We start from the raw sequence: 21884 nt of genomic DNA, 5'->3' as shown, positions 1-21884 counted from the left end.
ATATGAAGCAAAGATTTCTGTTTAGGTCTTGTTTATTTGAAGGAAATAATTCAGCTGAAAGACGTGGACAATTTAAACAGAATTTATTTTGAGAAGAAAATAAAAAAGAAGGTGTAGTCCAGAATGGAGTAGAACATCCTGGAAGTTGGGAGGAGTCCAATAGTTTCTGCCTTGGAGATCCTTCAGAAATTGGGATTTTTAAATAAGTGTTTATGTGTGAGTAGCACACTAACTGGACTAAAGATACTCTTCCCTTTCAAATCATGTTGGATAGCATCTCCCCTTTGAAATATGTCTTCTCAAAATGATTCTCTTGACAAGTCCACAGAAAAGTGTGGAGAAGTCTGTGGCGGAGGGGTGTTACAAACTACAATACAAATGATGCTATAATGCAGAGGATGCAGACCCCTCCATTGGTGCCCATATATGGCAGCAGGGACAATGACTTGGTTTCTGATACATCACAAAGAGCTAACTTGAAGATTCAAGGATATAGAAACTCAGAAGAGCATTCTGTGTTAGGAGACACAGCTACCAAGATATGACTACAGTTTCCTTGATTAAATTTTTGCCAAGTTCTCCTGGGCTGGTCATATGGACTGGCCAATGTGAATAACTGTATTGAGGTGGGACACAGGGATTGCCCAAGTTCATGAACATTCATTTCTCAGTGATTGGGGATGAGCATTGTACCTAGCTTGTAGGACTCTAGAAGGATGTCACTGGAGCATGTATATAAGCAGCCAGCCACTCAAGAAGGGATGACTGGTCTCTAGCTAGAACCTTAAAACGTCATTAAGACAAGGGGTGGGGCGGGGGTGCGAAACACACAATGTATATAAGCATATTCTGCACATTCCTCATGTTCATTCTGAGCTAACCTAGGATTGTAGTAAAGAACATTATGGCAGACAGGGAAAGCATGGCCATGAGATGCAGTTCACCTCACAGCAGGAAAACTAGTCTGTTTATCTCATGGTCGCAGGAACCAAAGAGTTAGAAGGACCAGGGTCCAGATGCACCCCCAGCAATATGGTCATTACTGACTTTCGTCCTCAAACCAGGTCTTACCTCCAGGAAAATAGATTCACCCATTGGTAAGTTCACAGCCTTCATAGTTCAACACCTCTCAATGATTGGAGCCATCAGCTAGCCCAAACCATTCACTCCAGAGCACTTTGGGGGGCACTTCATATGCACACATGACATCTAACCACAGCAATGATATTGGTTGATCTTTGTACTTCATTGTAAGTTCTTATTGATGAGACTTAGGCACTAATAAAATTTTAGCATTTTCAAAAGTTTCAATTGACCACAATTGATCTTTTATCTTTTCTTTATTTATCCATTTATTTATTTAAAGATAGGTCTTGGAACCTTGTTTAGGTGGCTTTGATACTCCTGGGCACTCAAGTTAGTATCTTTCATGAGCCTTGCTGGTTGCTGGGACTACAGGTGCCATCACCACATCGACCTTATAATTGACACTTTATTGGTTAATTATTTTCTTCCAACCACTATAGTATTCTGGTTGATTTTTAAATCATGAGACTCGGGAATATTTTTCTATAGGTATTTGTGCATTTAGTAAGGATTAAATTCCTGTCCCAAATTGTGATTGTAACATGTTCAATTTAGTTTTAAATACTTTAGAATATTTAATATAAAATGAAAATCATGCCTTATCTTTCATTTGATTTTCTAGCTGTTTCTCACCAATATAGGGAAAGACTTATGCTTGCATGTTGATTTTGTATCATTACTCTGAAAACTGTATTCGATAGTTTGTTGAATTCTGTGGAATCCTATACAAATTATGACATTTCATATAAATTATGAATATTAAATCACTTCCTTTAACAGTATCTGTCCCTCAGATTCTATGAAAGTAACTGCTGATGAGTTGTGAGCAGGATCCACTTTACAGTGACTAGAGCTGCCCTACAGGAGGCATCTGAGAATTGGGTCCTCTTTGTCCAAGTGTGACAAACCATCTTTCTATTTGTGTATTGTAATCCTTTGGAAGACTATGAGAATGAGATGTGGATAGTGACATACATGTTTAATCCCAACATTCAGAAGGCACAGATATTTGGATCTCTTTGACTTCAAGGTCAGCCTTGTCTACATAGCAAGTTCCAGGTCAACTGGGCTACACAAGCAGTTTCAGGCTAGATGGGCTACATAGCAAGACCTTGTCAAGAACAAGAACAAGGCAATATATTTTTCTTCCATCAACTGCTTTTTACCCCATTGAGTGTGGCCTTGTCCCATCGAAGGTCTACAACTGAAACTATATCTCTGCTTACTTTCTTTTCTTTCTCTTTTTCTGCATATCTCTCCTTTATGGTTCTCTCCTAGGAATACACTTGACATACAGTCTGCATATGAATATTCATCACAAGTTCTAAGTCTAGACAACGCAACGTAAGACCCCTTACATTTTGTCTAACTATTGACCAATCAGTATAATATGGATTCAACACTTTTGCCTTTGTTGATTATTCCTTAGTATTGTTGTAGAGAATTTTAAACTTATGGAGGTAAAAAGATTCTAATTGAAACTTGATTTTAATTGCATTAAACCTATAAGTTTAGACTGGCATATTTAAGAATATTAAGCTTTCTCATGCAGAAATATGGCCCTCTGCTTCATTTGCTCAAGCAATCTTTTATGTCCCTCAGTAAAATATCTCCTCCATTCTTTATTAAATCTATCACTGCATGTTTCACATTGGGAGTTAGTGGAGAAGCATTTTTAAATTATTATTATGTTTTATTCCCTGGTTGTTTGTTGGTTCTGTGGAAGCAATGGGTTATTGCAATGGTGTATTCATGAATAAGAGCACTACGTTTTCAGATGACATGAGGCAAATAGATTTTCTAGAATCTCAAGAATAAGGAATTCAAAGTGAACTCAAGGCAGATGGAAATACAACCAAGATCACTGCATACAGATGCATTGATGCTCTCTTTAAATGGGAGACTGTAAAGAAAACCCACAGACGACACTGCAGTGATCATGGTTCATGAGCTAAGCAAGCATGTAAACTGTGACCTGATGTCCAAAACCAAACAATAGTCAAGATGCTAGACGGTTCTATTAAAGATGAGGTCAAAGCAGTAGCTGAGAGTCCTGATGATTCTTTGTCACTAATTTGCCATTTTATATACAATAGCAACTTGCTAGAAGCAAATGTTTCCATCAATAATTTTAATAGCATTTAATTTTGGTTTTTTGAATTAAATATTTAGAATCATCTAAATTGTTGCAGACTTTATACCAAACCTTCTTCATTTAGAAGATAAAAAAGTTAATGTCCAACTAGGAGTAATTAACTTTCTGACATTTCATTTTCAATTAAAGCCACCAGAATTCTGGATTTTTTGATAGTACCTTGCTATGGGATGGTCTGTATGTCAAATGCTCTGATTGGTCAATAATAAAACACTGATTGGTCAGTAGCCAGGCAGGAAGTATAGGCGGCACTAACAGAGAGGAGAACTGAGAGAACAGGAAGGTGGGAGGAGACACTGCCAGCTGCCGCCATGACAAGCAGTATGTGAAGATGCCGGTAAGCCATGAGCCATGTGACATGGTATAGATTTATAGAAATGGATTAATTCATATAAGATATAAGAACAGTTAGCAAGAAGCCTGCCACAGCCATACAGTTTGTAAGCAATGTAAGTCTCTGTGTTTACTTGGTTGGGTCTGAGCAGCTCTGGGACAGGCGGGTGACAGAGATTTGTCCTGACTGTGGGCCAGGAAGGAAAACTCTAGCTACAGTACCTCTCCCACTTACCCCATGTCAAGGCAGTAGTCGCCATGCTGTAGTTTATATGCTCACAGACATGGACACTGGATAGGCCCTAGGTAGACACTCACCATTGCCTTTATAACGTCAGGTCCAATGTTCCTGTGAAACTTCTACCCACCACTAATTTTACTAGACACAGCAGAAAACATAGCAATGAATTTCCTTTGTGTCTGTGTTGACTTTCCACTTACCCTTACTCTGATCTTGGATTGATCTTTCATTTAAATTGGAGATTGGTGTATAAAACAGCTTTTATTATGATATCATTTGCTTAAAATTTTTCAGTAGCTCTCATTACCATAAGGACTTAATGCCAACCCCCTTAAGTTGTTTTTTTTCTTTTTTCTTTTTCTTTTAGACAGGATGCCCTATAGTTCAGGTTGACCTCTAACTTACCTTCTAACAGAAGATGACCTTAAACTTCTAATCTAGCTGCATCTACTTCCTCAGACCTGGAATTAAAGGTTAATGGCACCATGCCCCCATTAATCCAGAACAGCAAATCACAGCCAGGGCTTTGTGCATGCTAGCCAAGCTCTCTACCAATTCACTTATGTGGGAGGGCTCAGTCCATTGTAGGTGGTGAAACCCTAGGGCAGGTTGTCCTGAGTTGTGTAAGCAAGATGAGCAAGCTATGAGAAGCAAGATACCAAGCTGTGTTACTCCATTGCCTCTGCTTCAGTCCCTGACTCCATATTCCTGCCTTGGTTTCCTGCTCTGTGGACTGTGATATGGACATGTAAGGGAAATAAGCACCCCTTTGCCAAATGGTTTTTGGTTGTGGTGTTTCATCACAGCTCTAGATACCCCAACTAGGGCAGTGGCCATTAATTAAGATAGCCTGTCAAGTGTCAGAACCAAACATCTTGGTCCCTTTTACAAGTTTTAAACCCAGGGGTCAGACAGACCAGTGTATGTGAGACAAAGAAAGACATACCCTTTCACTTCAAGTGTTTCCTCCCATCTCAGAATCCCGCCTGTCTTCTTTAGCTGCTCTGGGCTGTTTCTGTTGTTTCCTCTGTGTTTCTCAGAACAGCCTACACTTGCATCTAAGATAACTGATCTCATTTTAACATGTTTATTTCTGCCTGTCTGCCTCTCTGTGTAGCTTGTGAATTCCTGTGGGATCTGGAGTTGTGTTCTTCTTTATATAATACTACTTGGTTGCAGTAAGTATACAAAATACAAAGCAGTGAGAGTAGGAAGAAATTCTCAAAGTTAGAAAAATTAGTGGCAACTTACAGAGAAAAATTCAGGATTTAGAATTGCCTACAATCATATTATTTAGTTTCCAAACATCTATTAATTTCCAAATTGAAAGCCTGACTTCTAAGCAATTTAATTAATTTCTTAAGATCACAATGGTGGTATCAGATGCATCATTATTTCGGTCCAGATAGGGTGGGTTATGTTATAGCAATGAGCTTCAAATTTTACTGTCCTAAAACCAGAGACTATTAGTCAAGAGCCTAAAACCAACAAGGCACCATAGTGCATGGTATAAAGAGAAGCTCCAATGTCAAGAGAATGGCTTGTACCCTCACATACACTTCCCCAAGTCTACTTGACTTGACTGTCCCTTCCTTTCCTGAGGCCCTACCTTCCTCACTGTGGAACCACAGACCCTTTTGATCCCTCTTTTTTTCCTTTTTTTATTAAGAGATTTTCTATTCATTTTACAATCCAACCACAGATTCCCCTGTCCTCCCTCCTCCCCCCCCAAAATTTCTCCCCAACCCACCCCCATTCCCACCTCTTCCAAGGCAAGATCTCCCATGGGGAGTCAGCAGAGCCTGGTACATCCACAGACCCTTTACATGCAGCAGATGGATAGACTATTTTGTTTTAAAATTAGGTCTTAACATTTTCCCTTTCCCTCAGTTCAAATTCACAAGTTTTCTATTCTATTATTATATTAAATTATCCAGTCCAGCATCATGCTTCTAGGAATACAGAGCAATTCACCTTTGTAAACTTTCATATACATCTGTGCCTTTGAAATGTAGCAGTTCTAATGTCTCAAATGATTTTAGCCAAACCAGCAATGAAACATTAGGGAAAACATCTCCTAGCTCATATCTAGATACAGTAATACCACTTGTTCAGTGTTCCCCAAAGTCAGTTATCACCCCAAGCTACTGTTCTCAGTAGACTCAAGAGAGATCACATTCAAATCACACTTGTATTTGAGCATATGGTTACAATTGTTGTATTTTTTCACTAGTTAACTGTTGTTAATATCTTACTCTGTCTAACTTATAAATGAAACTCTATCCTAGGTTGATTGACTAGGAAACGTCAAGGTGTTGATGGGTACTGGGAGTAATCTAGTGATTTAGATACCCACATGGTGTTATAGACCATAAGGAGGCCCTAAGGACAAAAGTGTAAACACTTCATGATATGGTTAATTCATAACACATACTCATTCTTTTTTTGAATAAGCATTTATCAAATACCTACTTTCACTAATTAAACTAAATAGTTCAGGGAAGATTATACCCCTCTTTTTTCTTTTTTACTGAAATTACCTAGATAACTGTTGAACACTCTGCACTGGATACATGGGAAGATTCTTGGAATGCTTTCTTTCATGGAGACTTGACAATATGTCGGTGAAAATGACCTTGACTCTTGATTCCCTTCTCCCTCTCATCATGTTAGATTTCATGAAATTCCAGGGCTGGACCCAGGTCATTCAAGCATGTTGGACAAGCATTCTACTAACTGAGCTCCTTGCCTGGCCTTGAAGATAGCTTTTCATGACAGACATGCAATCTTTTGAAAGACCATGTCTTGGTTACCTTTTTCTACCACTGTGAAAATTACTATGTCCAAGGCAAGTTATAGAGGAAAACATTGGATTTGGGGTTTATGATTTAAGAAGGTTAAAGTTCATGATGGCAGAACAAAGGTCTCATAATTGGAATGGCTGAGAGCTTGTATGTTGATCTGCAAGTTGGATGGAGAGAAGAGAGAGAGAAAGAACTGAGAATTGCTTAGTCTTTTGAAAGCTAAGAGTCTACCCCCACCCAGTGCCATGTATCCTTCAATGAGGTTACATCTCCTAATTCTTCCCAAACAGTTTCACCAACTAGGGACCAAACATTTAAATATATGAGCCTATGGGGGCCATTCTCATTCAAACCACCACAGAACAGATCCCATCCCTACACTTCGATCAAATTCAAAATGTGTATTTGTGGAATAAATGCAACAATAATATAAAAACATAATTGTCTGTTTTAGGCAGTTTTATCTGGACAATATTAAATTGTGGCCCTGCAGAAAGAACATGCCTTCTCCTTTGTGTTTCTGGAAAAAGTATCATCAAGAGTAATGTTCTGAGGCCTATCTCCTTTGCACATTGAGAACAATATGCATTGCTCAAAGTCCAATTACCTGCTTTTCTCCTGGGATCCTTAGCTTTTATTATGAGCCATTGAGCTACCTATATGGGAACCCTGAGGGCTGGTTGGTCTAAGGTAGATGCTGACTGCCTATGCAGACCACCACCTTTCACTCAGCTGCTCCACACCTGGTATTTTCAGCCTTGCTGACCCTTTCTGTTGAGTCTCTGGATGCAGTCTGATCTTGCATCCATTGTAAAAGATTCTGCTCTGCCATTACAGCATTTCCCTTCTTTTAGAAAGAACCTTTGTATATTCTTTACCTAAGCTCATATTTTTTATTTGATAAGTTAAAAAATGAAAGAATTATCTGATTTGAAGAGAAGCCAAAGCATACTTATTCACTATTTTAGTAGAGATATGGCCCTCCTCCCCAACATGATCCATACATATGAATTAAATATCTAATATAGATCTAGTTTTAATTTTTCCCATTTGATTTCATTGACCATTTTTCTAATTCAATGAAGTGAAAATATTTATTAACATTCAAGTTGAATAAATGAGATGTTTAGAAGTACTATCAAACAAAAATGCTTTGCAATTAAGAGGTCCAAGACTCTGACTGGGGACTTGGGGAGCACTTCAGAAAGATCATCCTGACTGTTAGGGGAGGCTATAATGCTGTCCATTCTTCTCGTAAGATTGAATATGTAGTGCCATCTACTGGTAGGTATGACAAATTCAAAGGAAAACAAACCACTTCTTTCTCCTACACAGGATGTAGAAACATTTATTGGAAAGATGGTCTTCTCCAATTACAGACCAAACAGCAAAAAGCTGTGCTCTGTACACAAAATTTATTTAGGTACCCACCATGTTTACTCTCTCATCTTATATTTTCATGAAAAAATGTTTTTAGTTGCTAAAATATTATGAACTGTTTCAGGGTTAAGAATCTGAAAAAATTGACTGTTGTATAATATCAACTTAATTGTATCACTTAGTGTTTAACTAAGTTTCAACACAGAAAGTATCTTGCCTTTAACAAAATCCCCAGGAGCAAGCAACCCCATTGCAAAGGACTGATTAGCACAGTGTAAGGAAAATACATGAGAAGAAATAAAAACCAAAACTAATATGCATGAAAAATAAAACAATGGAGAGGCAGTTCTCCAGATTGTCACAGTTTCAGAACCATCTATCAGTTCAAACTAATATGCATGAAAAATATAACAATGGAGAGGAAGTTCTCCAGATTGTCATGGTTCCAGAACCATCTATCAGTTTTCAATCTTCAAATGGACCTCATTCCACAATTAAAACATTTTGAATCACTGTAAGATAAATTTAAGCAGTTATGAAACAAATTATATCTCCGTTAAGGAAGGACAATTAAGAACAATTCCCTCTAGCTATATGTTAATATTATACTTTTGTGCATATTGGGATTCATTTTTCTGTTTGACATCTGTGATGGGGTTTTCTGTAAGATTAATGATTGAGACAGTTATACCAGCAGACTCCCAAGAGCCTACAGAGAAAGGCTGTGGGGACAAGGCACAATGAGGAGCTGCAGCAGAGAGTGAAGTCAGCAGAGGTATCAAGCCTCATGCACATGTGAGTGCATACAGACATGCACATATACACATGTACATGCTTGCATTTACACAAAATGCACACAAGTGTATGGACATAGCATGTGAACAAACATGCACACAAATGCATACACAAAATCTCATATCTATACATGCATATAGCATGTGAATACACATGCATGTACACAGCTTCATATGTATATGCATATAGCATATGCACATACATGCATGCACACAAATGTGTATACATACCTGCACACATTGAGTGCACTCATGCACATAGAATGTGAACACATGTGCATGCACAGAAACTGAACATGCATGTATACACATTCACACACACACAAAAAAAAATCACTTTGATAATGATCTTTCAATATCAAATTTATAGGCCACAGAAGCCAAAATATACCACTTTTCCCAGTCCTCCACAGGTTCTCCTCTACAAGAAGATGGTTCCTTGCCTTTCATGTACCAGATGCTTCTGTCCTAGAGAGGAATGCGAATGGATGTGTGTACGTTACAGGGCCAAGAGCATAGTCTCCATTTCCACCACCTGGTGCAAGTGCCCTTTCCTGCAGCATGCATCCAGCTGTCACTGCAAGGGGGTACAGGCAAGCTCCACATGCTCTACACCAGCTTCAGAGTGCATGTTTTCCAATTGTTAGGTGCAAATTAGATAGATACATCACATCCATTGATAGTAAATGAAGTTGTCCTTATCTTCCATAGTATTATTACTTATTTCTGTTCTGGTTCAATTAATTGCTGAAAATACATTAAGACTCTGCACCATAATGAGGAATTTATATTTCTTGTGTTTCAGGTTTGTGGGTGTGTTTCTTATATATTAAGGCAATTAAACTGAATTGTAATATTCTAAAAAAAAAAAACCCTGATTTTTAAACTTACATTATCCTTCTCTTTATTCTTAATAATAATTTTTGATATTTTGTGCATAATTTGATACTACCCTAAACAGGCTAAACTTCAAATATCACAAAATAGAAAGAATTCCATCTTACTGAAGATCTCAATTGAAGCCAGGCTTGATTGTATAAGCCTGACTCTGGCTACTCAGAAGGCTTGGGTAGGAGTACCCAGAGTTCAATCCTTCCTGCAACAGAGGGAATGCAGTCCAGGCTGAACAATCTAGTGAGACCCTATATCAATTTCTCAAGATAAAAACTAGGAGATGTGACAGCCCACTGGTACAGCATATGCCTGCTCTGGGATGGTCTGTATGTCAAATTGCTCTGATTGGTCAATAAATAAAACACTGATTGGTCAGTGGCCAGGCAGGAAGTATAGGCAGGACTAACAGAGAGGAGAACAGAGAAAACAGGAAGGTGGAGGGAGTCACTGCCACGTGAAGCAAGAAGCCTGCCATGGCCATACAGTTTGTAAGCAATATAAGTCTCTGTGTTTACTTGGTTGGGTCTGAGCAGCTGTGGGACTGGCGGGTGACAGAGATTTGTCCTGACTGTGGGCAAGGCAGGAAAACTCTAGCTATAAATGGTGCCCAACGTGTTGGCACGAGTTTCCACCTAAAACCTAAGTAAAAAGATTCTAAAACGGAGCTAAAAACAGTTCCTAGTTGTCTCTTTCAAGCTAGCAGCAGCCTGCATGTTTGAGCTACTATGCCTGGTTCCTGGCATGCACGCTCAACCTGCTGTATGGCAGGAATGAGGCCTCTGCAAGTGGCACATTAAGCTACGTGATGGACTTAGCCTTTGCTAGTACAAAACAAAAAGAGGTTACTTGGCTACATGCTGCTTTGGTAGAAGCATAGACCCACTATTTCTGAGAGTTGATTGCTCCCAGAGCTGGAGGAAAATGTACCACTGCCATATTGAGAAGCTGAAGTGGGCGGAGCCATTTCAGGCTTAGAAGGCTGCAGTTTAAAGCAATAGGCTCGAGATAATATAAAAAATAAGCCACGTAAAGATGGCTATCACACAGAGTATCTGGATTATGTTGTCTTTGATATTCGTAACTGAAGAAAAACATTTGATTGCAAAAGCTGTTGAGTTATGCCAAAATGTATATTTTAAAGGTACCTTGACTTCAAAATTTGGATGTAAGGATATGTTGCTTTGGAAAGGTGGCTCTGCTTTTGTTTCTAAAGAAAGCCAGAGGCTATGGATCTGTTCCAGATTAAGATACATCAGGTTTGATCAGCTAAGACCCCCTGAAAGGTCTCCGATGACACCATGGCCCAGATGATCCAACATCCAGAACCATTTCAAGGCAACTGGCTCAGATGATACACCCTCATGGACTACTCCACAATCCTAAAATTTTCTTTGCATCCCCATAAGATACAGTGCCCCTCTCCAGCAGGAAGTAGTAAGAGAAGCTACGCCCAAATTCCCAAATATACCAAGCTGGCTTTGAAGATGTGTAAAAGTTAAAATCTTCCTATTTAAAAAAAAAGTAGAAGAAAAAAAAGGGGAAGTGCTGTGGGATGGTCTGTATGTCAAATTGCTCTGATTGGTCAATAAATAAAACATTGATTGGCCAGTAGCCAGGCAGAAAGTATAGGCAGGACTAACAGAGAGGAGAACAGAGAAAACAGGAAGGTAGAGGGAGTCACTGCCAGCCGCCACCATGACAAGCAGCATATGAAGACGCTGGTAAGCCACAAGCCACATGTCAAGATATAGATTTATGGAAATGGATTAATTTAAGCTATAAGAACAGTTAGCAAGAAGCCTGCCATGGCCATACAGTTTGTAAGCAATATAAGTCTCTGTGTTTACTTGGTTGGGTCTGAGCAGCTGTGGGACTGGCGGGTGACAGAGATTTGTCCTGACTGTGGGCAAGGCAGGAAAACTCTAGCTACATATGCCAGGTCCTGGGTTTAACCACTAGTCATAGAAATAAAACAAAAAGAGTTCAAGTGTGTATTTTTGTAACAGTAAAACCAAGAAAGAAAAATTAGTTACCACAGTATGAATGAATCTTATAAAATAATTCTAAAAGAATAGAGTTGGACACAAGATAGTAAACCATATGATTATAATTAATAAAATATTCAACTTAATACAGAAAAAAAAATCTATGGTGATAAAAGTAAATTAGTGCTTGTCCCAGCAGGGGAGTACTGAACAAAGAGAAACACCTTGGGGAAGTTCCTTGGGGCACAGTCTCCTTGGTCTGCACTGTGGTTAAATGGGAGTCAACATTCATAGGATATATATATATATATATATATATATATATATATATATATATATGAAAATTATTGAATTGTATGCTTAAGATACATGCACTTCCTTCCACAGTACATGTCAAAGTTCAATAAAGTAATTAAACTCTAAAATACAAGAAGGTAATTGATTTCAGGGCAGCTTCATCTTCTTCAAGTCTGTAACAGAAGTAGAATACCTAGATGAGGTATTTGGAGTGAGAACAAGGGTCAGGCAATGAGCCTTATAAAGATAAGACCTTATCAAAGAAGTCAATATAGTTGAACAATAAGACAGAGAGGAACAGATAATGAATACAAGGAAGAGTATTGTTCAATACAGGAGTAATCAGAAGGGAGGTCCAAATAACCATCAACTCATTACTCTGTTTCAACATCTGGAATCCTGAGTGTAGCTCAGTTTTCAGTATGGTATATGCCCATATCCAATGAGGTTGTATAAACAATGTTTAGGGACAGGCTGGGTACTGACTGTAGACTCACCCCATGCTCAGGAAAGTGACGTGTTTGAGAAACAGCTGCCTTTCTTGCAGCTCTCCTTCTAGCAAATCCCCCTTTGGATTGGCTTTCTACCTTCACATAGTGATACAATTGAACTGACTTACACAGTAGACATGTTTTATCTTCTAATTGTCAAGGCTAGAAATCCAACTCTGTTGTAGGCTGAGCCACACTCCCTGAAAACTCTGAAGAAGGGACTCCAGGCCTCTCTCCTAGTTTCCTTAAGTTCCTTCGTGTAAGGTGACATAATTTCATTATCCCCAGAACATTATCTCTTTATGCAAGTCTATGTTTTTGTAAAGACAGGATCATACTGGATTAGGATGTATCCTGTTTATAGTCTGCAAAGAGCCTGTTTCCAAAAAGGTCCTTCCTATCACAGAAAGTGGTAGCTAGACTTCAGCATCATTGGAGCCTTGCAATTTAATACGTGACACCCCCTCCATAATCTTACTACTGATACTTCCTGTCCTTTACACTCATCTGAATTAAATGGTCAAAAGCAATTCCTCTTTCTTAGGACCTCATTTCACCCAGTTTTACAGTCATCATTTAAACCCAAAATGACAGCTGATCATTTTCCTGTTAAAAGAGAGTAGCAGACATTTCAAGAATTATTTATAAATTTTCCAGCAAATTATTCATCCTATTATTAAGGATCCCAGGACTGTAGCTATAAAGGCATTATGTCGGGATGCAGGAACCCTCTATGAAGACACTCACCACACAGACCTGAGATGTGGAAATGGGAACGCTAATGACTATAAAGTGCTGACTCCCATTGTTGCCACAGCTCTTGCCTACATTTGAGCCTTACCACCTTCTGTCTAGGTTATTTGAACAGTTTCCTAGTGCACTTACTACGTCCACTCTCATCTCTACAAATGCATTGCCCAGGATGCTCTAAGTCACTAAGTCCCCCCACAACAATACTATATTAGATCAGAATGACCCTCAAGATAATGTCCCGTATTTTAATAATGTCTTTCAAACCTTTATTTAAGAGAAACTCAACACTGAATGTATCTCATCCTCTCTGCCCTTGTGAAAATTTCCATGTCTTTGTCTCTGCTTAGAATATTCTTTCAGAGTCATCCACTAGTTGAGTCCTTAATCCCTGCATAAACCTCCACATATACTCTATGGGCTAGATTAGGTGTGACTTTCCAACTCCATCAAGATCTGCCAGAGGCTTAAAGATCTTATTATACAGGTCTTTCACTTGTTTGGGTAGAGTTACCCCAAGATATTTCATTATTTGTGGCTATTGTGAAGGGTGATGTTTCTCTAATTTCTTTCTCAGCCCATTTATCATTTGTATATAGGAGGGGTACTGATTTTTTTTTTTTTAGTTATTCAGAAAATGGAAAGATCTCCCATGTTCTTGGATAAGTAGAATCAACATAGTAAAAAATGGCCATCTTACCAAAACCAATCTACTGATTCAATGCAATCCCCATCAAAATCTCAATGCAGTTCTTCCCAGAACTTGAAAGAACCATACTCAGCTTCATATGGAAAAACAAAAAACCCAAATTAGCCAAAACAATCCTATACAATAAAGAAACTTCCAGAGGCATCACCATCCCTGACTTCAAGATCTACTATAGAGCTATAATAATAAAAACAGCTTGGTATTGACATAAAACCAGACACACTGATCAATGGAATCAAATCAAAGACCCTGACATTAAGTCACACACCTACAAACACCTGATTTTTGACAAAAAACCCAAAATTATACAATGGAAAAAAAAAGAAAGCATCTTCAACAAATGATGGTGGCATAACTGGAAATCTACATGTAGAAAAATGCAAATAGATTTATATCTATCTCCATGAACAAAACTCACGTCCAAATGGGTCAAAGACTTCAACATAAATCCAGTTACACTGGACCTCATAGAAGAGAAAGTAGGAAGTAGCCTTGAATTTATTGGTACAGAAGACCACTTCCTAATTATAACACCAGTAACACAGACACTGAGAGCAACAATTAATTAATGGGACCTCCCCAAACTGAGAAGTTTCTGTAAGGCAAAGGACACTTTTAATAAGACAAAAAGGCAGCCTACAGAATGAGAAAATATCTTTACCAACCCCACATCTGACAGAGGGCTGATCTCCAAAATATATAAAGAACTCAAGAAACTAGACATCAAAATATCAAATAATCCAATTAAAAATGGGCTACAGAGCTAAACAGAGAAATCTAAATAGAAGAATCTCAAATGGCTGAAAGACATTTAAGGAAATGTTCAACATCCTTAGCCATTAGGGAAATGCAAATCAAAATGACTCTTAGATACCATACTACACCTGTCAGAATGGCTAAGTTAAAAAACATTGAAGACAGCTTATGTCAGAGAGGATGTGGAGAAAGGGGAACACTCATCCACTGTTGGTGGGAATGCAATCTTGTACAGCCACTCTGGAAATCAGTATGGTGGTTTCTGAAAATTGGGAATCTACCTACCTCAAGACCCAGCAATACCACTCCTGGGCATATACTCAAAAGATGCTCAACCACACCACAAGGACATTTGCTCAACTATGTTCATAGCAGCATTATTCATAATAACCAGAACCTGGAAACAACATAGATGCCCTTCAACCAAAGAAAGGATAAAGAAAATGTGGTACAATGGATTATTACTCAGCAGTTAAAAAAAAAATTAATTGTGAAATTTGTAGGCAAATGGATGGGACTAGAAAAATCATCCTGAGTGTGCTAACCTAGACCCAGAAAGACAAACACAGAATGTACTTACTCATAAGTGAATATTAGATGCAAAGCAAAGGATAACCAGGCTATAATCCACAACCCCAGAGAAGCTAGGTAAAGAGGAGGACACTAAGAGGGACACACATGCACCAGGAAAAGGAAAGGGTTAAGACCTCCTGGGTACTAGATTGCTACTCACAACTCCAGGGAGGCTACCTAGTAAGAGGACCCTAAGAAAGACACAGGGATCACCCAACGACAGAGAAATGGATGAGATCTACAGGAGCAAACTGGACGTGAGTGGGGGGTAATGAAGGGCAAGGGTTGGGTGAAAGAGAGCTTAGGGGAGCGGTAGATCCCAGCTGAATCAAGAACAGAGAGGGAGAACAAGGAAAGATATACCATGATAAATGAAGACCCCATGAGAATAGGAAGAAGCAAAGTGCTAGAGAGGTCCCCAGAAATCCACAAAGATACCTCCACAACAGACTACTGGCAATGGTCAAGAGAAAGCCTGAACTGACCTACTCTGGTGATTGGACGGCCAAATACCCTAACCATTGTGGTAGAACTCTCATCCAATGACTGATGGAAGCAGATGCAGAGATCCACGGCTAGGCCCCAGGTAGAGCTCCAGGAATCCAATCAGCAAGAAAGAGGAAGGATTCTATGAGCGAGAATTATTGAGACCAAGATTGGAAAAAACAGGGACAAATAGCCAAACTAGTGGAAACACGTGAACTATGAACCAATAGCTGAGGAGCCCCCAACTGGATCAGGCCCTCTGAATAAGTGAGACAGTTGATTAGCTTGAACTGTTTGGGAGGCCCCCAGGCAGTGGGACTAGGACCTGTCCTTAGTGCATGAGCTGGCTTTTTGGAGCCTAGGGCCTATGCTGGGACACTTTGCTCAGTCTGGGTGAAGGGAGGAGGGCCTGAACCTGCCTGGACTGCTGAGCTTAATCCCCAGGGGAGTCCTTGCCCTGGAGGAAATGGGAAGGGGGGGGTGGATTGGGGGAAGGGCAGGGGGAGGGTGGCGGGTAGAGGGAAGATAGGGGAATCTGTGGCTGACATGTAAACTTAAATTAAATTATAAAATTAAAAAATAATAATAATAATAAAAAGAAAGGGGGAAAATAAAGGCCACAGCCATACCAGGCAACCAAAAACAGGCGTTGAAAGACATTAAAGTTACTTCATACAGTATGTAGTGGGTAGCCATTCCAGCTTTGATCTGGAAGTTCCAACCCCCATTGAGACTTCGGCAACTGTCACGCCTACAAGGAGGGGCCAAGGGAGGCGCCTGGGGACCCGAGATCTGGATCGGGGAGCACGCTCTCGGTTGCGGACCCTGGATGGTGGAGGTGGCCCAAGCAGAGCTCCAGAAAACACCGCTGGACTGCGATACACTTTCCCCAGATCCTGCGACCTACCTATCCCTTAATTTGTAAGTTATGCCATTAAATAAATCTCCTTTTAACTACGTGGAGTGGCCTTAATAATTTCACCAATACAGTATGTCTCAAATATTCTGACAACAATAAAACAACAGTCTATAAACAAACAAAAAAAGATTTCCTGGGTAAACTGGGAGTGGGGAATAGAGGGGAGGGGATTGGAAGTGGGAACATGAGGGCTCGAGATGCCTGAGTTGGGGGAGAGACCGGGAGGGAGAGCAATGAAAGAGATCTCTTGACAGAAAATACCACCAAGGGGATGGGGAGAAATCTGCAGCTAGGGAAAACCCCAGGAACTCACAAGATTGTCCCCAGCTAAGGCTTACAGCAATAGTGGAGAGAGTGTTTGAATTACCCTTCCCCTACACTCAGATTGGTGTCTACCCTAATTGTCATCATAGAATCTACATCCCGTGAATGATGGAAGCAGATGCAGAGATCCACAGCCAAGCACCTGGCCAAGATCCTGGAGCTCAGTTGAAGAGAGGGAGGAAGGATTATAGGAGTTGGGGGGGAGGGAGGGTCAGGATCATGATGGGAAAAACCACAGAGATAGCTGACCCAAGCTAGTGGGAGCTCATGGACTCCGGACTGACAGCTGAGGAGCCTGCATGGGACCACACTAGGCCCTATGAATGTGGGTGAAAGTTGTGTGGCTTGATGTGTTTGTGGGTCCCCTGGCCATGGGACCAGGACTTATCCCGGGTACACAGACTGGCTTTTAGAGCCCATTCCCTAGGTGTGATGCTTTACTCAGACTTGATGCAGGGAGGAGGGGCTAGGTCTGGCCCCAACTTGGTATGCCAGCCTGTGTTGACTACCCAAGGGAGGCCTTACCCTCTATGAGGAGGAAATGGGGGTGGGGGAGGTGGAGGAGGAGCAGAGAAGGGGAGGGAGGGGGAACAGGGGTTGGTATGTAAAAGGAAAGAAAAATTTTTTTAAAGAAAAAAAAAAAAAGATCTGCCAGAGGACTCAGTATTTAATTCTCCTTGTTGCTTTTAAGGTTCCGTTATAAGAAAAGTAATCTTATATTTTCCCAGCTCCTCTCTAAATACCTGTAGGGTCAACATCATGCATTATCCAATTCATCTTTCTGTTACTAATGCCTAGTGATATCCCCTTCACATAATATTCAATAAATACTTTATAAATGAATGAATTGCTAAAATAACCAAAATGTTCAGAAAAGAATTTAAATGGTTACTGCCAAGATGTTTTTCTGTATAGAACTCTCCCCAAATTCATTTTAGAGAATAAAGTTTACTATTATTATTATTATAATTATAATGAAATATTAAGCTAAAGCTTTAAATTAAATGTTGGGTAACTGAGTTTCATCCAAATCCAGCTAGGCATCAACTTTCTGAATTTTGTGGTAGTGTGGCCAGACACACAAGGCTTGGCATTCAAAAGCTGATGCAGATGCCTCCATCAGGACTACCATCTCCTGGCCCATGTTCCGTCATGCTTTGATTTTGAATGCAGAAATGGGAGAGGCACAATGAAATGTCTCAATGAGCAGAGACATGGTAAGATATTAAAATGCAGATGTGAAATGTTTGTTCACAAAACAGAGCTGTTAACACACACACACACACACACACACACACACACACACACACACACATACACAAATGTCAAAGACATGGGTAGAAAAGCATTTCAAAAGGGAAGAGGAAATGTTGTATATGTTGTACATGAAACAATGGGAAACTGTTCAGGTCTCAGATACACTAGATAGCTTTCAAGAATGAAACAAAGTTGCATATATACAAAGCTTGTAATTTGCCATATTTTTTGCAAATCAAGTGCCTATGTTAAAGTAAACATTACTATGACCTAGTATGTTGCTCCTTGTGGCTGTATACCCAGACACCTACCACAGGCATGTCCAGTCAAGGGGTGACAGGGCTTCTTGTAGGCCATTGTTCTGAGATAGCTGTGAGGACCTTTGTGAGAAGAGGACCCTTGCTTATATCATTACATCTGATTACAATAGAATCCCATAAGGATAGGTCACTTGAGCCTCACATAGAAAGGTAACAGAGATAAAGACATTCCTCACAGAGTCACCCAGCTTTCTAAGGGGAAATATTTCTCTCCATGCTCTCAGTGCATAGAGGAAAGTAGATCCCTTTCTTCTCTTCTTTTGGTATTTATTAATGTAGCACAATTCTGTTCTCTAATCAAACTATATATAAATTTCAGTAGAATCTGAAACAATTTATTATCTGTTATCTCCTAAAGTAAAATATAAGACAATGAGAAAATCCTTCCTTATATTTTAGTGTTTACTTACAAGTGTGACAACTTCTGAGACAATGTATCTCTCTTGTCTGTGTCACTAACTTCATAATTGAATGTGAGTTTTCCATTGGGAAAATTCAGGGGATTTGTTTGGACTCATTCTACTGGATACATGCTAAGACCATCATCAATTATCTAAAAGCAGTGTAGGATGTAGTAAGCATAGCTCAATTTTTAAACCATTGCCTGGTCCAGATTTCATCTAGCAAACCTCATAAAGCAACCTTTCCTCAATGTGATGTGTTGGTGAGCAGTAAAATCATCAATAATACTAATATTAATCACCAATAATACTTAATACTAATAAATAAATGCAAATAAAGACTTTGGAAAATGACTTAGCTGTATTCTCAGATCATAAAATGATGTTTTCTTGATGTGGGCAAGGTTTCAAGGGGGTGCAAGATTATGCAATTGAGTAAAATTCAATCAAAGTTTATCCTTTCTGGGTGTAAGTTATACATACACAGAAGTCTCATATATTTTAAAGTGTAAACAAAGAACAAACAAATAGACTTTATGGGGCTATGGAATAAGAAAGAAATTGATCATGGGTGCTCATCCATTTATGAAATGGTTCCTGAGTGCCTGAGGGTACTGGGGAAACTGTAGGATCATAAGAAGCTATCATTGCTGTTCTTTAGAATTTACTAGGAAAATAGGTGCTGAATGATGACAATTAATTAATTAACACTGAAAAGTCTGTGAGGGAATAAAAGGTTCATGAAAGGCCAACAATTTTAGTGTGCAGTTTAAAGGTTACTGGAGGTAATTCAATTTAGGAAGCCTTTATTGGCCATGTGTTAAATGGAAGGTATCATCTAAAACATTGTAAATATTGTATATTGGACCTAAATTTACAGTGTTAATCTCACAAAATAATAGTAAAGACATTACCTGAATCCTTTGGTCAAATTACACAAATTTTATTTTCTGTCAGACAAGGCTATCTCTCTAAATCCAAATTTGAAAATATAACATCAAAAACAGGAAAAGGTATAGTTTATATAGTCCAAAAACCTTCAAGACTAGAAGGTTTTCAAAGATTGGAGTATTTTCAATGGAATTTTGTTCATGTGAGAACTTGGCTAAATATTTGAAAATTATTTGGCAGAACATATTATCAGCGTATGGGGAGCAATTCAAATTCAAGAACAGTTTAAAGCATAGTCAACTGGACTTTTGCAGCAAAAACGCAGAACTTGTTTGAACCTTATAATAAAATGGATTCCATCCTTAAGATGAAGTCAGGCTGATCCATCATTTCCCCCCTTGTCTTATGCGTCCCTTTCAAATCCTTGATATGGAATGGTCATTTATATCTGTTGTGTGGGCTGATAATGCCAGAGGATGGCAAACATGTTAGCATTTTCTATTTGGTGAAAGACAAAATCTGTATCATGGCTAGGGTCTCTTGCTGATTGGCTAGCTTAGAAAGAATAATTTTTTTCTTAAAGTCATAGACTTTGTTCTGCACAGAGCAGGTTGAGTATCTTTTCATATTGTAGAACTATTTCAGTTAATGAATCTACTTGTTGATAAATCTTGGTCTATTTGGTTTTAATGGGTACCTTTATGACAATGAGGGAACCTAGTATGGCAATAGGAAAGGCATACAAAGATACATACACACACACACACACACACACACACACACACACACACACACACACACACACATTCCTCTTTGCTAGGTAGCAGTCCTTGGATCTAACATTTCATCCTTTGTTGAGGATAAAGAGTGATGTATTCTTTTAACAACTTCCTGCTGAAATTAGGATGCCACTGTCAGGACTTCAGAAGGCTAGAATGTTAGCCAAAGGCCAGGAGTGGATTAGGACATGGGGCATTCGGTTTGCTCACCCAACTGAAGAGACAGGGAGCAATCACATTGGCTGGACATCAGTTTTTAGCAAGTCCAGAGCTCTCCGGTTTTGTAGGACTACTTGGGGCTTGTGTGATGTATTGGGGCTGGTGTGATGTAAATCACCTTTGGGACATTTTATAATCTATAGCTGATCTCTGGATGGTGTCTATTAGCAGAGTAGAACTCTGCCAAGACAGATACAGACTAGGGACAGAAGTTAAATTAAAGAACTAAAAGAAATGTTGATATTTGGAGCTTCCAGGCTCATGGTCCTGGTAGTTGGGGAAGGAGAGGAGTCTTAAGATCAGAGGAGAGAGATATTCAGCCCTCAGGAATAGGCAGGTGGGCAAACTCAGGCTATTGATTGACAGGTTTACTTATCTGGATTCCTTTTGACCTGTGAGAAGTGGGTCCAAGACTTAGGATTTTCTCAAAAGTTTACATGAATTATTTTTAGTTTAAAAAACAGATAAAAGTTTTAGATAAATTAGCATTACCATTGTTTGCAATCTGTCCTGAAATTGCCATTGTAGGAAAAGGCACTAAAAGGTGTCTGTGGAACAGCTGGAGTAGACTCATGTTTTTGAGTCAGCAAAAGCTATGGCTTTGGGTTAAAAAGGATGAACATTCTTTTTTTTTATTTATTTTATTTTTTTTATTTTGCAATACAATTCAGTTCTACATATCAGTCACGAATTCCCTTGTTCTCCCCCCTCCCGTCCCCCTCACCTTCCCCCCAGCCCCCCCCCCCCATTCCCATCTCCTCCAGGGCAAAGCCTTCCCCACAGACTGAGATCAACCTGGTAGACTCAGTCCAGGTAGGTCCAGTCCCCTCCTCCCAGGCCGAGCCAAGCAATCCTGCATAGACCCCAGGTTTCAAACAGCCAACTCATACAATGAGCACAGGACCCGGTCCCACTGCCTGGATGCCTCCCAAACAGATCAAGTCAATCAACTGTCTCACCCATTCAGAGGGCCTGATCCAGTGAGGACCCCTCAGCCATTGGTTCATAGTTCATGTGTTTCCATTCATTTGGCTATTTGT

Source organism: Peromyscus californicus, unplaced genomic scaffold (genome assembly GCF_007827085.1).
Source record: "Peromyscus californicus insignis strain IS unplaced genomic scaffold, ASM782708v3 Scaffold_9__1_contigs__length_137607984, whole genome shotgun sequence".
Classification (NCBI taxonomy): domain Eukaryota; kingdom Metazoa; phylum Chordata; class Mammalia; order Rodentia; family Cricetidae; genus Peromyscus; species Peromyscus californicus.
The sequence above is the reverse complement of the archived record's forward strand: the minus strand, read 5'-3'. Positions refer to the sequence as shown.